The sequence below is a fragment of the Opisthorchis viverrini genome, assembly GCF_000715545.1.
Source record: "Opisthorchis viverrini unplaced genomic scaffold scaffold181, whole genome shotgun sequence".
NCBI lineage: Eukaryota > Metazoa > Platyhelminthes > Trematoda > Opisthorchiida > Opisthorchiidae > Opisthorchis > Opisthorchis viverrini.
This window is the reverse complement of record NW_008752072.1, coordinates 4,631-20,134: the sequence shown is the minus strand read 5'-3', so window position 1 is coordinate 20,134 and position 15,504 is coordinate 4,631.

The following is a 15,504-nucleotide window of genomic DNA, read 5'->3' as shown; positions in this document are numbered from 1 at the left end:
CGAATCACGTTTGCTAATTTGCGTCACTTGTGGCGTCAAAAAGGCATCTCACTGGATCTTAAGGGTCGTGTGTACCAGGCTATAGTAAGGGCTGTGTTGTTGTATGCGTGCGAGACATGGCCTCTTCGGGTAGATAATGTGACATCGATTAGCAGCCATATCTTGCGGCGTCTCCAACCATGCGCAGTTGGGATAACGCGAACCCTATCATAGAAAGCAAGTAGCACCAACAGCACCCAAACGTTTTGCAATCTCTTTCATAAAGTTCTGCAAGCTCAAGGGTTGGCCACATCTCTGCTTCCGCCACTCTGAATTGCGCATGGGGAATAGCACTCTCTTCGGCAAACGATGGTTGGGCCTACGAAGAACATGGCCTAACCGACGCAGCTTCTGGTGCCGGACACATACTTCAATGGAAGTAACCGCTAAAAAATCGAAAACTCACTTTCTAATTGCCTCGTTCATCATCATCGACAGCATGACATCAGTGTTCAACCCCGATGCTTCATTGCCGTAAGTGCTTCACTGCCGTAGATGCTTCAACTGCCTCCTTACGGATTATCCGACATCAACGCACACGAGCTGTGGCCCTGAGACAACGATTGTCGAACACCTAAAGACGCCTCAGTTCCACTGCTCGGACAGGCCAAGTCTCACAGCCATACGACAAAACAGTTCGTACTGTAGGCTGATACATACACCCCTTGAAATTCAGAAATAGACCACGTTGACGTAATATGTGTCACAAATTAGCAAACGCGCCCCTAGCCTTGCAGATTCGTGCATTGACCCCATCTGTCACACTACAATCACAAGTGATATAGCTTACAAAGTAAGCAAAACACCTGCGATTTCTCCTCCTCCTCGAACATGAGAACGATGTATGTGTATTCCATATCGACAGAGAATGTTTGAACACCTGAGTTTTGAAGAATTTCCAGCGTTCGTTTCATTACTGTCATCGATCACGAAATTAAACAGGACTGGATTGGGAGGCCTGATGGACACCACTCCGTATACGAAAGCTTTTAGAGGGGTTTCCATACAGTCTCACGCGTTCGGAAGCCTGAGAATACAAAGAATTTATTATGTTCAGAAACTGCCGGAGCGTTCCTTGATGGACAAGTGTGTCAAGGAGTCAACTGAGTCCAATGGGATTTGGGAATCCAGTGATAAAATTGTGAGTCGTTTGTACGTATGGCGTTGTTCTAGAACTTGGCAGTGTGAAGATCTGGTCAACGCAGCCCGTACCAGGCCGGAACCCCGCTTGCTGCTCCCGAGTTGGTGTTTCATGAGCCACCATAAGGCGATAATGCCCAAGTGGCGCCAACAGTCTCGTTACAGTCGGGGTTAAGTTGACTCCCGTGTGTTTACCAAACACTACGAGCCTCCTATTTGAAAATAAGTACTACCACCGGCTCTCCCTAATTGTCTGGGACGGTCCCTTTTCCCAAGTGCAAACAAACACCTCAGACAAGCTCCGACTGAGGATTCCACCCTATCTTTGAACAATGCGGGTGGGAGGTCATCCAGACCAGAAGCTCGGTAGCACTAGAGAACATATGCAGTCATAAACTTCCGGTGCCGTGGGGCGTTCCACGTTCGTAGTCCAGGGTTCTCCTTCAAACATGAACTCCGGATGAGTGGCAGCTGGTGGCAACCGTAGCTGGTGGCCACCGTAGCTGGTGTTCGAAGTATTCGGTCCAACGGTCGAAGCGTTCTTCTTTCATCACTCCGTTCTGACCCTTGATGATTTCGCTCATAGGTGGCTTCCGGGGACCACCAGTCGCGCAGATCAACTGAAATAATATTCGGGCATTACCGGCTTCCCGTGCCTCTTCCATTTCCTTGAGAAATGGTGCTACTCGAGGCTACTCGCTTTCCAGGATGGGAACCGCGTGATATACACTGCGCCTGGTTGGAGACGCTGCAAGATATGGCTGCCATCCGATGTCAGCGGCGATTTTGTTATCAGTTCCACCTAGATTGCTTGAATGAGTGTTTGGAGGTGCATGCACCTCGGAATGATTGTAATAAGCCAGCACTAAGTCCCTTCCCCATCCACCTTTATTATTTTCTTCACAATAAGGCCTTCAATTAAATCATGGTTGTACGGCAGCGAAGCATCGGTGTTGAAAACTGATGTCATGCTGTCGATGATGATGATCCATTCCCTGGGAATTCCGTGTCCACCAGATAACACGCTCATTTTCACTTGACGTCTGATAATTTGTCTCGGGAGGTTGTGTCTGGAACCTCCTGGGATATTTCTTCGAGGTGTAAGCAATGCCGTTGCTTGGTTTGATATCCAGTGCTTGAATGAGCCTGCTGGCGCCGTGCCCAGGCAAAACTCCAAGCATTGTGAAAATAGGCCCCAATCTCGTCCCAGTATGAATTCACATATGATAGTGGAGTATTTGGGAGAGACTCCACTAGACAATTCTGGTGAATTCATCTAACAACCGGGTCTGCCGTTCTCTCAATTGCTAAGCCATTTGTCCGCATCTTACGTGGTGCTGGAAAACGAAGGGAGAAGCGACTCCGGACGAGTGCGCAGTCGGAACCCATAAAAGTGCTCCGAAAGGGCCGGCAATCAATTGTTGGTCCGCGCCATCTGTAACTGATAGCCGTTGGAGGGCAGCACCCGGCCAGACGACGTCGGCTATTTCGCAAATAAGTACTCAGTCAGTTCTAACACTCTTCCGGTGCCTAGCTGCCATTCCACCCGAAGGAAGCACGAGGGCTGTGATAACGCCAGGTTACCCAAGCCTAGACAGGGAAAGTCGTGAGAGTGAAATAGGGTTCGAACAACGGACCTTCCGGTTGGTAAATTCGCGCTCTAACCACTTGAGCCATCTCGCCCCGGAAATTAGAACTGCAAGAAAACAGCCTGTGGTCAGCAAACAGCTGAAGTAATCAGTCAGCATTGTCTATACGTACCGAGTCGAATTCATGCCGACCACTTAATTGGGTCTCAGATGCGCTAAACCCCTCCACTCGTACATTCAAACCTCCTGGGTCCAGAACGGTATCTGAGCTTTTAGCTCGCCGTGCCAAGACATTCAGGGCGTCATGAAACTTGTCTTTGATGGTGTCAGAGCTACAGCCAGTTGGGGAGTAAGCAGACGGCAGAAATCCTACTTGCTTTTCTCGGGTCCTGTCTTTGCACCCTGATAAGATGTGGTAAAATAAGCTATCCAATCTGATTACAGTGGGGCTCAGTGCACACTCACTGCGATGAACGTTTTTTAGGATGGACACCACTATTGTCCTTCCGGCGCACATTTCAAGCCGACAGTATACGCCGCATATCCGTTGGATGTTGAGCGCCAAGCTGGAGGAATCGCTGATTCTTCAGGTTACATAACCAATCTGTAACCAGGGGACAAATCTGGAAGCCGAAATAGCGGCGCGTTTTTGCCGAATTCACTCAAGAAGTAAATGGCTAGTACAGCCTTCCAAAATCGGTTACTGATATCCTGTTTGAGCACATTTTCAAAGGCATAGGAAGGCCTTCTCAGGTGAATGGAAACGTCCTGTTGGAAAAACGAGCAGCCCATTGTCCCAGACTGACGCGAAACGATTGATCCTACAATGGAACTTGGACACAAAGTGAAGGAGTTGACAAGACCTTTATTTCGTCCTCTACCACCCGCTGACTGATTAAGTGGTTACACTTCAACTGGACGGATGTCACCACCGGCTAGGACCGAAAGAATGGGCATCCTGATTGGTCGTAACGTAGGTCAATCAGAAGCGGACCACCTAAGCAGTTTTTCGCTCAATCACGAAAATCCTACTGTTGACAGGATTCCTGTTAAAAGATTTCTGACGGGTGCACGTGAAATACATCCACTTATTTCGACATTTTTCTCTCGCCTCGACCGTTAACGACCAAATTCAGAAGGCTCAACACTGAAGACAACAATTTTTACGCCTCGAAATTTACTGGTGGCGCAAAGAGAACATCCTCGATCAAATTGGTGAGCCACGTGCGGGTTCCGACCACTGAAGGTCAGGAGTGGCGCAATTTATTGAGTACATTTGGGTGATGAAACGCTTTGCTTGTCTGGAAGCTTATTCATCACGCTGAGCATAGGATTACCTGTCCGTTTCCCGTAAGCTTGCTCAAGAATAAGAATGCTGCTCAACCTGAGAAAACCTGGGAAAACCGTAGTGAATTTCGGAGCTTGAGAAATTCATCGGCAGTGGCTGGTGACCGATAACTTTCTGTCCAGTTCACGTGGTAACTCCAGTTAAACCATGGTCATATCCATCATCTCGGAAGCTATCGCTGAATCATCCCTCATCTGATTGCTACCCTTCTTCACATTAGACCCCCCTTTTCGCAACAGAGTGGACCCGGAAATTGAAATAAAAACTAGCACTCTCCTATTTGGATCACCATCCAGACAAAACAAACGTTCTTCCCTCTTTCTTAGAAGCGAGCATATACACGCAAACTGTAACTTCCTTATTATCTCCCGATTACCAGTTTAGCTGGTGTGTTTGAGCTAGTTCTACCGCATGCCCGTGGTCCTAGTTCTTTCGGTTCCTACAGCTACAACGACTTTTCCTGTATAAACATGTCCCGTTGGTTGTGCCTGCCCTCCCATCGTGTCAACGAAGGCTTTTTTCGTCAAGCACCAATCTCAGTTAATGCTAATAGCAGTGCTTCGGGAGTGGTGACCATTTCTCTTATGTTCACTTTCGCTCTTGGGCTGTGCTATTGTCCAACTCACGTAATAAACTCCAGATAGTCAGGCCTCTCATCTTGGAAGCTCAAACCCGCAGAAACGGTACTTTTCCTGGGTTAGTTCTTGGTGTGAGCCTCCCAAGCCTCCATCAAAGATGCACGAGGTATATCAACGCCCAAGACAAAGTCCGGAATACTCCTGCACCGCTTCGTATACATAGTGTAAGCGGCCACAACTTTCTGAAAACTCTGATGCCTTATGTATGCGCCACTGGTACCCGGTATTCGACCAATATTGATTCCTCTTTGGCTGTTGGATTTAGACTTTCGACCAATAGGATCTCCGCTTGATGTCGGAATGGCAAGCGTCCCGAATTTTCGGCCAATTTCGCGTGAGATAGGATTCTATCAGCGCTTAACTGCGAGCGGTTAAGCGGGATCCGTGTGGAATTCCGTAAAAAGAAACTCGTAAAACCGTGCACTTCTGGTTTCTTTGACCACGTCGGTTTATACACTCCGTTTGGCTGTTATCGACCCCACCTAGCCTGTGATCAGCATCCGCAGAGATACCCTATCGGACAAAGTCCTTCGATCTTACATCGGCTTCGCTTTCTCCACGCGGATTCCTATGGCCAACCTGAAAAAAGTCCCACTGCTTAATGAATAGCATATTCCAGATAGATGGTCATAAAATATGCCGTCTGGTACGGGCTGTCCAAAACCCGGGGTATGTCAGGCTAACGATGGCACGGCGCTGCCGCACTCAGTTTCATAGCACACACGCAACTGTTCTCCCTGACTCGTGACCGCACCTTTTGCCTACTCATTTAATCAACTGCAAATAGGAGCAAAATTATCATCTGATTTCAGCCGACCCCAGCAAACTTTCGTTCAAACTTGCTGAACCTTCACTTAGGATTCAACCATTTCTGTGGACTTTTAGTCTGTGCTCTCCACGGGGTCAATAATTTCTTACGAATCGCGTTTTCTCGCCAATTGACCCTTCCAAGGAAATTTTGCATCCGGTTCTACCACGTCAGCGACACCAATGAGTCTATACATTTCCACTGTACATCACGATTCTGAGATTTCCGCTTCCTTTTATCTGTCTTGCTAATTCCTCCACTTCATCATCCGCCTGCTTCTTATGAAGCCGGCCCAAAAGTCCTCTCTATCCACGAACCCCACCAGCCATGCTTTTATTCTGACAGTAACGTCATGGCCATGCCCAACGGCAGTGAGAAAAAACAGGATCAGCGACACATTATATACTACTATCTTATTAACTTCATTCAAGCAGAAGTTGCTGGAATGCCCGTCTGATCTGAGTGTGCTGGCTTTTCTCCGGGCAACTTGTGCCTCGTTCCTATTGGCTAGGTCTCTGCTCTGGATCACTGCCATTTCCGTTTTTCGCTTTGTTTTGCCTAACGCTAACCAAAATAAAATGGTCCTCAACCAGAGTTTCTCATTCCTAGGGCGGACTATTCACACAAAAGTCTGATGATGCTCAGCGGATGAAAATCTTGTGAATCCAAAACCTATTGGGAAGGCATCGCGCGGCAGTGCACGTGTGCTCACACCATCGTTTCGACGCATTTCAGACACACTACACTCACTGAACATCTCCATTTTGCTTTCATTGCCCCAGTGTTAGGTACCACTGCCTTTGCCTCCTACGCGACCTGCGGCTGTTTGTTGTTTGCTTGTTTAAGTTGACTGAGCTGTTTCATTCCAACCTGATAACGATATTTTGTAGCTGTAGTTCTTTGCTAGTACATGTGCCGCAATCACAACTGCTTAGTAGCTTGTAACGTTTCAACTTTGTTGGCGTGCATAAGAAATGAAAACTTCGCGTTATGGTCGATTACGCCCTGCAAATAAACTTGCCCTGTTGATTTTGCACCATTCTGCGTTCGTATACCGGCGAGCCCTCCAGTGGAGGGTACATCGCCAATCGCCGGTGGCCCTAAGTCAAGCTTTTCATTCAGGAAATCCACAAAAGAGCACTGCTGTCGTCTGCTTGTGGCCGCTGGGTTGGACTTGTCCATGTTGGGTCAGTTGGCCGGCAACGCTGTAAATGGGGATGACGGGAAAACGCCCCTTCAACTGTTGAAAAAAATAAATACATAGGACTGCCTGGAGGTGTTCCGCGACACCCATGTGTTACTTCGGTGCGCAAAGCCGTAGCAACCTTTGTTTCGACTGGAGTTGCACCAGACCGAGACCCACTCCGCCAACGAAAATACACGCATTTCTCTTTGCTGATCTCGGAAAAGATCGCACAACGAATAGATTGACAAATACATTGAAATTCCTGGTCCTTTACAGCTGGCATTTGAAGCTAGCGCAAGTGGGCTTTTTTACCACGAGCTTCTTGTTGTTTCAAGCTATTGGCAGAAGGTCGGCGACTGGCGACCCATGTCATTACCTTTGCTATCCCTTCCTAATTATCTTACTATAAAGCTGAAGTAGTCCCTCGCAGTTAAACTAGTGCTCGTCTAATGTCTCTAATCTCTATTTCCATCAATCCCTATTTGCTTGCTGTCCTATTCGCATCACCGCCCCGCAATTCTGCTGAGACTTTCACCCCCTTATTGCTTATACCAACTGCCAGCCTTCCTCTCTGATAAAGCATGCTCAAACACCCAAACCAAAAAATATTTCCGCAAAAACTCTCTTCCCCAGGTCTATTGTCTACCGGTTAAAAAATAACACATTTGTTTTCAGCTTGTATGAAACATGCACAATGACGCAGGACGCTGTATTAACAACCTAAACGTGGCAGGCAAAAACACATCGGAGAGATGGTTCAATAAAAACACCCTTATAACGTGAACCAAAAAACCGGAACAGTGACTCATTGGGTGTGATATGTTTAATGATGAAGCAGGTCGACCTGAGCAAAATCTGAAAAACCGTTGCTGGCCACGAGTGATGTTTAGCAGTTGAGTAGATGGATCAAGTAAAGCAAACATACCGCCCAGCATTCGCGCAATGGAACTGAATTCTCAAGAACTACGATATTTCCAGAGTTGCCGCTTCATACTGTAGAGTTTCTATGTATAATGAGTAATTCTACAGTGTCTATATGGGGGACCTGCGAAGGAGAGTGAAAACCTAACATATTAATTTCACGCCTTAAGTGCCGTGAAGAGTAAAGGTGTTGTCCCCAGTTTCTCAAATAACATAAAATCGAATGCATGCTGAAAGTGTAGTTGGCAGATTAACTCAAACAAACCGCAAAAAAGTGAGACTCAATTGGGGGTGATCTTTGGTTTTTGCACATTCACAACAAAATGCAACGTTTTGGCGTAAAATGTTCCGTTACACACTTAAACGTTTTGTAGTTAAAAGCATTGTGAGTCCGGGACGCTGCACCAGAAACAGAGATTGAGGAGCCAAACTTCGAGTGGAGACAAATGAAAAATTTTTCTTCTTGATATTATGGTTCACACAAGAACTAAGTAATCCCATTGGCGTCGCGGTTGTATGAAAGTCAGATGTAAAGAATATTAGCGATTGGGGGGAAGCGCTCATTCATGGAGTCGAACGAATACCGTAAATGAAATTACTGAAGTTATGGAATGGCTAATCAAAATACATCCAAAACCCGGGATGGTTAAATCCAAACAAGTGGTTCCGCACTTTGGAACAAACTTGACCGAGTGGGGTGGGATAGGATGGAAATTTTGTTCGTAGTTACAATTACAGGCTCGAGTGGGCGATATGTGATAGTCCTGAGCAGGAAATAATTGCTGCAGGATCAACATCAGGCTTGGCATATCAGTACCGTGCTATGATTGCAGCAACATGGTTTGATTTCTGGACAGCCACCTAACGGACGTAAAAAGTTGCGGCAATCGGAAATTTCCGTGGTAGCTGTATCTGGCTTAGGAAAACGGAGTGACAAAGGTGAAGTTAGGTTGGTGTACAGCCGCTGATGATTTCAATTTGGCTGGCGATCATGTGGGTGTAAACCTGAGACCAACCCGAATGAACAAATGAAAGTCATGCAGGGCGTTTAGAGAAGCTATTGCCGAATGTTGAGGCCTTGAAAATCGGAATAAGAAAGAAATGGGATTAGATCAGTAGTGTCCGGTGAGTATCGGGAAGTGTCAGATGAAGAAGTGTTCCATTGAAAAATCCAGAAGAAAATAGGAGCAAGACGAAGGAAACTACGAAAGAGAGGATTTTTGCTATCTGACCAGGCAACAAGGGACTATACGAGATTGCTGACGTAGTATGAGAACACAGCAAATCACTGCTATTATGCTTCTGTTCGGGTAGTACACAATGCATTCATACAGTGACGCAGGAGACCAACGTTGTTGGTAGTAGTTGCGTCTCATGTCTGCACTAAGCGTCAGTCTATCAGTAAGCGTAAGGCTAAGGAGAGAGTAGTTGCGTAATTTTGATAAGGTGAGGATTTAGGCACTGAGGTGGCGGGCAGGGAGCCTGGCCTTTGGACTAGTTGATACGGCCGATAACAGGTAGCTGTGGTAAGTTTGCGAGCAGATAAAGAATCCATTTATGGGGTCTTGTGCAAAAGAGGAAAGTTGGTAAAGAGAGAAAGCAGACATAAGATTTTTGGTTGGGAAAGAACTTCCCTGATAATCTGAATCGACTGTAGTTTAGGCAGAACCTGCTACGTGAGAAATTAAGAGTATGTTTCACCAGTCACGGACTAACTGCCTACAGCTCCAAGCAACAAATGATGCATGGCAGAAGTAGCACTAGCCGTGACTGCTATTACTCAGGGCACAAAAAATTCTTCATATTTTATATGAATGTCACCGCTTCAGGGAAGATGACTGACAAAGGTTTGTGGTACTTTTGGCTGATAAAGTGGATTCGGAGTGGCGCAGCCCTAGGTAAGACGAAGGCGGCAACAGCCTTGAACGTAGATGTTAACCATCAGCTTTGCAGTGTTTTTTCATTCTACTTCAAGCATTCCTTTAAATCAGACAAAAGCACAGTAGTCCTTTGCTTGTACTTCGGGGCATTGCTGGACAAATGACAGCCAAGACAAGTCCAAACCAGCAGCTACAAACAAACAATAATATTGATCTCATAGATTTTCTGACTGATGAAGAATACTGTCGACATCACCAGTGCTGTCCTCTTGAATCACTGCTTGAATAAACTCCCGATTCACTAAAGAGGAGCGTACTTATACCGACCTTTTCTTTGCCCCTTGCAACATATTAGCATTACCCCGACAAGCTCGACAAGTGGTTCACTTCAATGTTGACAACAAAGGAACGGGGAAGCCAGACACTAAGTGACTTCAGGCCATATTAGATTTGCCATTGGCGTGTGATAGGAGGATTCAGGATGGTTTTTAAATATTCGCTCACCATGTGCAATGGATATCGCACTGTTCAAGGTACAATAAACAAGCCGCAAGAAATTTGGCTCGAGGCGACTGTAGACGTTTTAACTGTTCTTCAGAAAGCTAAGGCATCTATAGCAATACCGGCGAGCCGGCTTATATTGACGAACTGAAAAATGATCCCCTCTGCAGAATATCCGCGGAGATATACACATTTTTTAAAAAAAGTTTTATTTTGTTGTGCACATTCTCAAACAACAAGTCACTATATTACCCCTTCATTTTATCGCAGTCTGTTGTAATTATTTTGCCTCCATAATTATTGAGGCGCGCACAACTTTGAACTTTCGCTGCTACTTCCTCAGAAGAGATAACAGGTGTGTTTGGGAAATTGATGACCGTCCGCTATTCATTATCTGCTGCACTTGGGAATGCCATCGAGAAATACATGTAAATACCTATGTGGGGTTTTCGCCTGTGACAAAAAGTCGACGCATCAACGCTGTTTAACGTCACAAATGGGTGTGCCATAAATGCAGCAATCAGTCAGCAAGACAAGCAAAACGTTAAGGAGCCCGAAAATGCTTATCAACCGAGCGCATTTTCAGTAACAAACGGTAAGTGAAGCACCAGCAGTCCAGCGCGCTTTCGTCTAAGGAGGCAGGGTAACCGTCTCCCGGCCATCTCTTGTTATCTATAGCACAAATATAGGGCTTCTAATTTTTTGTACGATTGGCTTCTGGTAAATCCACGGCTGATCAAACAGGAATTGGACACTTGCAGCTCCCTGTTAAAGTGCGGAACGATGTCGTGTAAAGGACGGCAGTTTATGACCGATAGATTCGGCAAGATCCTTACCACTCATTGAGTAGGTGCCATATAGTTGGGTTTTACTGTGTCAGATGATACGCCTTCACTCGTGGAAAAACTCTCCGTGACCGGACGCGTGCCTGTGCCGCAGTTAGAGGGAAGTCACTATAGCCACTATAGCTCCGGATGGCAGGCGATAGCACTGCTATGGCTGTTCCTGGATGTAGCGAATCTTAACTGAGCACACGCCTGAAGCCCTGTTCAACAACTTTTATGGAACACGAAACGTCTGACCTATAGACATAGTCAGCGCACCTTCCTGACTTCCGACAGCAAGGATACCTGGCGTCCGTTTTTTCTTGTTTCGTGGATGGTGAGCGGTTTACTCTCATGCTTAAACCGTTTGGCCCATTCAGATAAATGGTGGATGAATATCTTTATTGTGTACAATTTGGGGCAGAAAATGCGGGTAGTGGCATTAGTTTTTGGCTACAAAGTCATGTTGTACTATTTCTATTTTACAAAATCTCCCAGGGGACAAGCATTTATCAAATAACATTCATGTTTTTGGTATCAGACTGCGAACAGCCGACACACTTTACCTTGTGGCCCACTACACCAGCGCAAGGTATGCTACTACTTTGCCAAACGGACTGACTATTTGTTTCTTATCTTACGGTCCACTGTTTGTAAATAACCCGCAAATAGTCTGCACACGCACAATCTGAGTTGGTTTGCTTTGGTCAACTGACCGTCTGGAGAGCGCATATGGTGGCCTAAATAAACCAGTGCACAATTCACCACACTACAGCATGTTCCTGCAAGCTGAGTGGCTCATGGAAAAACATGATACACATAGTTTATATCACTGCGACCAGCGGGGATTCTGTATATGGTTACGTTCGGAACGTTGTCTGTCGAGCGACTACGTTTGCAGCCCCCAAGGCTGCACTATTGCAGCGCTGGAACAAACGAGGTTAGGCCACTCCACATCAACCAACTAATAGTTCCAGGTGCAGACACGCAGATGCTCCCAGACGGTTGAGACTTCTGCTGGTGAGTGCACGTGTACCCTCTACCAGGTGATGTGGCCCCACTGCATCCATTTGTTCTCTGTATTAAGAGACCAACTGGCTCCAAGCAGGAAGGAACATCTTTAATATATGCTTTTTCCGGTTATTGTCAAATCCACAAACGGCAGCTGTCGGACTGTATCCTATCGAAACGAGTTGCACTCCTTGAAGTTGTTCCCGAACCACCGCCAACAACTCCTGATGGCCTGCGCAAACAATTAAACCAAGTAGCAGATTTGCTTTGGCTGCTTTGACACATGAAGACCGCAGCTTTATTAAGTAGTTGATTGTTCAAGCGCAAATTTTACTGCGCCAATTCTCGACGCTTGAAACTTACGACTTGCCGTTGGTAGTCAAGGAAGCTGTACCTCAACACATTTGGTGTTATGGGAACATGGACGTGGACTTTTACGTGCTTTGTGACCGGTCCACTGGTACAACTGACCGCAGGTGTACAGAGAATCACGCATCATTTCCCGTCGGCTGTCGTGTTGGTGTACCTTGCATTCTGTGCAGAGATGCACTTTGGGCTTGCCCCAAAGATGAATCTGTGTACGATTATTTTAATTTTGCACTTGGCCTCCGGTCCATCCAAAAAAAGCGAGGTATGCTTGCTAACCGGTCCGCAAGCACAGCGTCTTAGTGACGTTTACTTGAACCAAAGCAAAGATTCCCCAGCACACTGAGTCCCAAAATTTTCAGTGGTTCAGTATTTCTGGCTACGAGGAGGAGCTAACTGACACCCATTAGTTAATGGCTGAATAATTAGGCTGACAACGGAGAGCGCCAGTTGGAGGAATGAGGAGAGAATTTTTTGATGAGAATCACGCAAGGCTCATTGGCTTTAGTCTGTTCATCCGCTGATGAGATCTCGTTCGTTTAATGTAGGTCTCGATTCCTTGGAGCTTTATAGTCATGATCACTCCTCTGCAAGAATTCATGTAACGCCAATTAGTAGTTAAAGATGGCATTGTATAAGCATGCCTGTATAAGCATGCTGCCAAAAACGCCTATAAGCATTACGTTCTCCCAACCTTGCACGAGTTATCCGAGATGATAACTCTAAATTGCAGTTGTGCAGGTCGCATAGAAGATAATTCATATCCAGTCAAGCGGATGAAAACGGAGAAATTTTTTATGGGGGCCGAGCCCCTGAACAGTTTGCCTCCATGAAAACAACTGTTCTCGTCCTAAAAACTCAAAACACGTTTACGCAAAACGGAAAGCTTTTGAGGCGTAAAAATCATCCTTATTTAAGCGTCTTATCTTTAACCGCACACATCTAAGCCCAACAACCCTTTCGCGCTTCACTGGGCCTCCCTCTGTTATAAGCTTTCCAGCACCATTCCAGCGAGACTTACAATTACCTAATTCAAATATTATGATGTCACCTCTCCCATCTTCATCTAATCGGTTTCTAGGTCCTGATTCTCCATCATCCTCTCCCTCCCTGTATCCAAAGGAGCGCCTTGCAGGCAAAAGGCATAACACTCCAGCCCATCACTCCCCAAGGCCCTTCTGTAGACAACTTGGCTAAATTTATCGACATTTCCCTTCCCGTACTATTCAATGGCTGTCTTCTTTCCTCTTTATTAGAAGTAGTTCAGTTCTGCACTGACCTGGCACATTTTAGTGCTTTTGTGAATGAGATGGAGAGCAATCTGATATTCTACCTTAGTATGAAATCACTAGCTTGCCTTTTAACTTCTGGTTCAGTGTGTGATCCAAAACCACATAGTAACTGTGCTTCCATTCTCGTGCCGGTTTGGTGGTAACCACGCCCATATTTGATAAAGCCGACCCCTATGACGCTCTTTATTTTCCCGAATCCATCCTGTGCCAACAATTCTCGCTATCAATGTTTTTATTCTGACTGTAAAGTTATGATCATTCCTAATGGTATGCCACCCACGAGTTGGGAATGAACGTCATCAACGCAACCAACGCAGAGGACCCCTGTTCAGAGCCCGCTCCCCCCAGAAAGTTTGACTGCACCAATAAATTCCTCACTGCACCCTGTTCTCCCTCATTATCTTGCATCTCTTGCCATTAGCCTCTTATTTCATCTTTTCTAATCAGTACAGGTTGGTATACTCTTGCCACGATTTGGCGCTAAGATACTTCAAGACAGATCTTCCTGCCCTATTAGTGCCCTTTTCTTCTCCTCTCATTTCCACTTTCTCGAAGACTGCAACTGTCCATCCATCTTATGTGATCCAAATCCCGCTATGTCTGTTCAGCCGCACACACGGAACCACCCTACGATGATGCTGATTACGCTGATACAAAGATTACCCGACCCGGTTTGTAACTCTTTATCTATTGAGCCCCGGTGCCTGCACTGCCAGCCAAATGCTGCCTCCGTATCCATCACAGTACGTCTCAGCATCCTATTCTCATACATCTTTGCCTGGTGCCACCTCGTTCACTAATTTGAGAATTCCCGATTCCACCGTCTCTACTCCCTCCCTTACTAACTTTCTTGGGCTTATCAACATTCTGCTAGCCACCCTCCTCGCCCTCCTCGTTCCCCCAGTAATATTTCTGTCCTTCTAATCAACACCAGCCTTCTTACCTTAATTGCACCACATCCAAGTTATCTTCACTATAATTTGTCCCACTTTTACATGCACGATTGAGACGTGGATCTCTCCTAGCACGCCTGATGCCATTATCTCCATTCCGGGATACACAATCTTTCGTTCCAATCGTTCCCAGAACCATGATGGTGGTTGCCTCATATACTCCAGAAATGAAACCAGAATCTCCCCTATCGACGTTCCCCTACCGGCATTCCAGATTCCAGTTGGGTTTCTGCCTGTGGAGCTAGTCCGCCGTTCAGCCTCGGGTGCTATTACATTACCCCTTACTCCGCTGGCTTTATTAACCATCCAGCTACGCTTATTCTCCCCCCACTCCCATGCTCTCTCTCGTCCAAACTAATAATCGTTGCTGAGCTCAACTTCCTCAAGATCTCCTGGGCTCAAGAAAACTTTTCTTTGCACCTTTCGCCTCTGCTTTCCCAAATTAACGTTGAAGGCTAGTCTCATCCTGTAAAATAACCAAAACGTGTTGCCCACACCCTGAACATTGCAGTTGTCAACGGTTCTGTGTCTCACCACTGCATTTGGACCAAAGTTCCCTGATAGCGGTCACTGTACTGTCCTTTGCAGGCGGACGAATACTCAAGCCTCTTCTGGCCATCCCTGCTCAATCACCCTCATTCTATCCTCTGGTATTCTTGGAGCCTTTGCAATTCGTTGCTAACAAAAAATGAAACGAGTTCTTTCTCTCTCGTCACACGCAAAGCGTGGCCAACATCTTTACGGCAAACCACTATCACAAGTATGCCTGGTTACTCCCAAAAATGCTTCCTACGTTTCTGGTTGCCATTCAGCCAGACGATATCCGCTGTAGGCCATAAAATTAGGAAGTATCGCAGGCTCTTTCGTGAATCCCACGATTTCTCCCTCCTTATTCTATTAGGAAACTTGTGACCGAGATCATCACTGCCAAACTTGCTCTTGAAAACCGCGAGGAGTTTATCGCCGTAGACCATTTTTCTTCAATCTAAGATGCTGGGACGCCTCTTT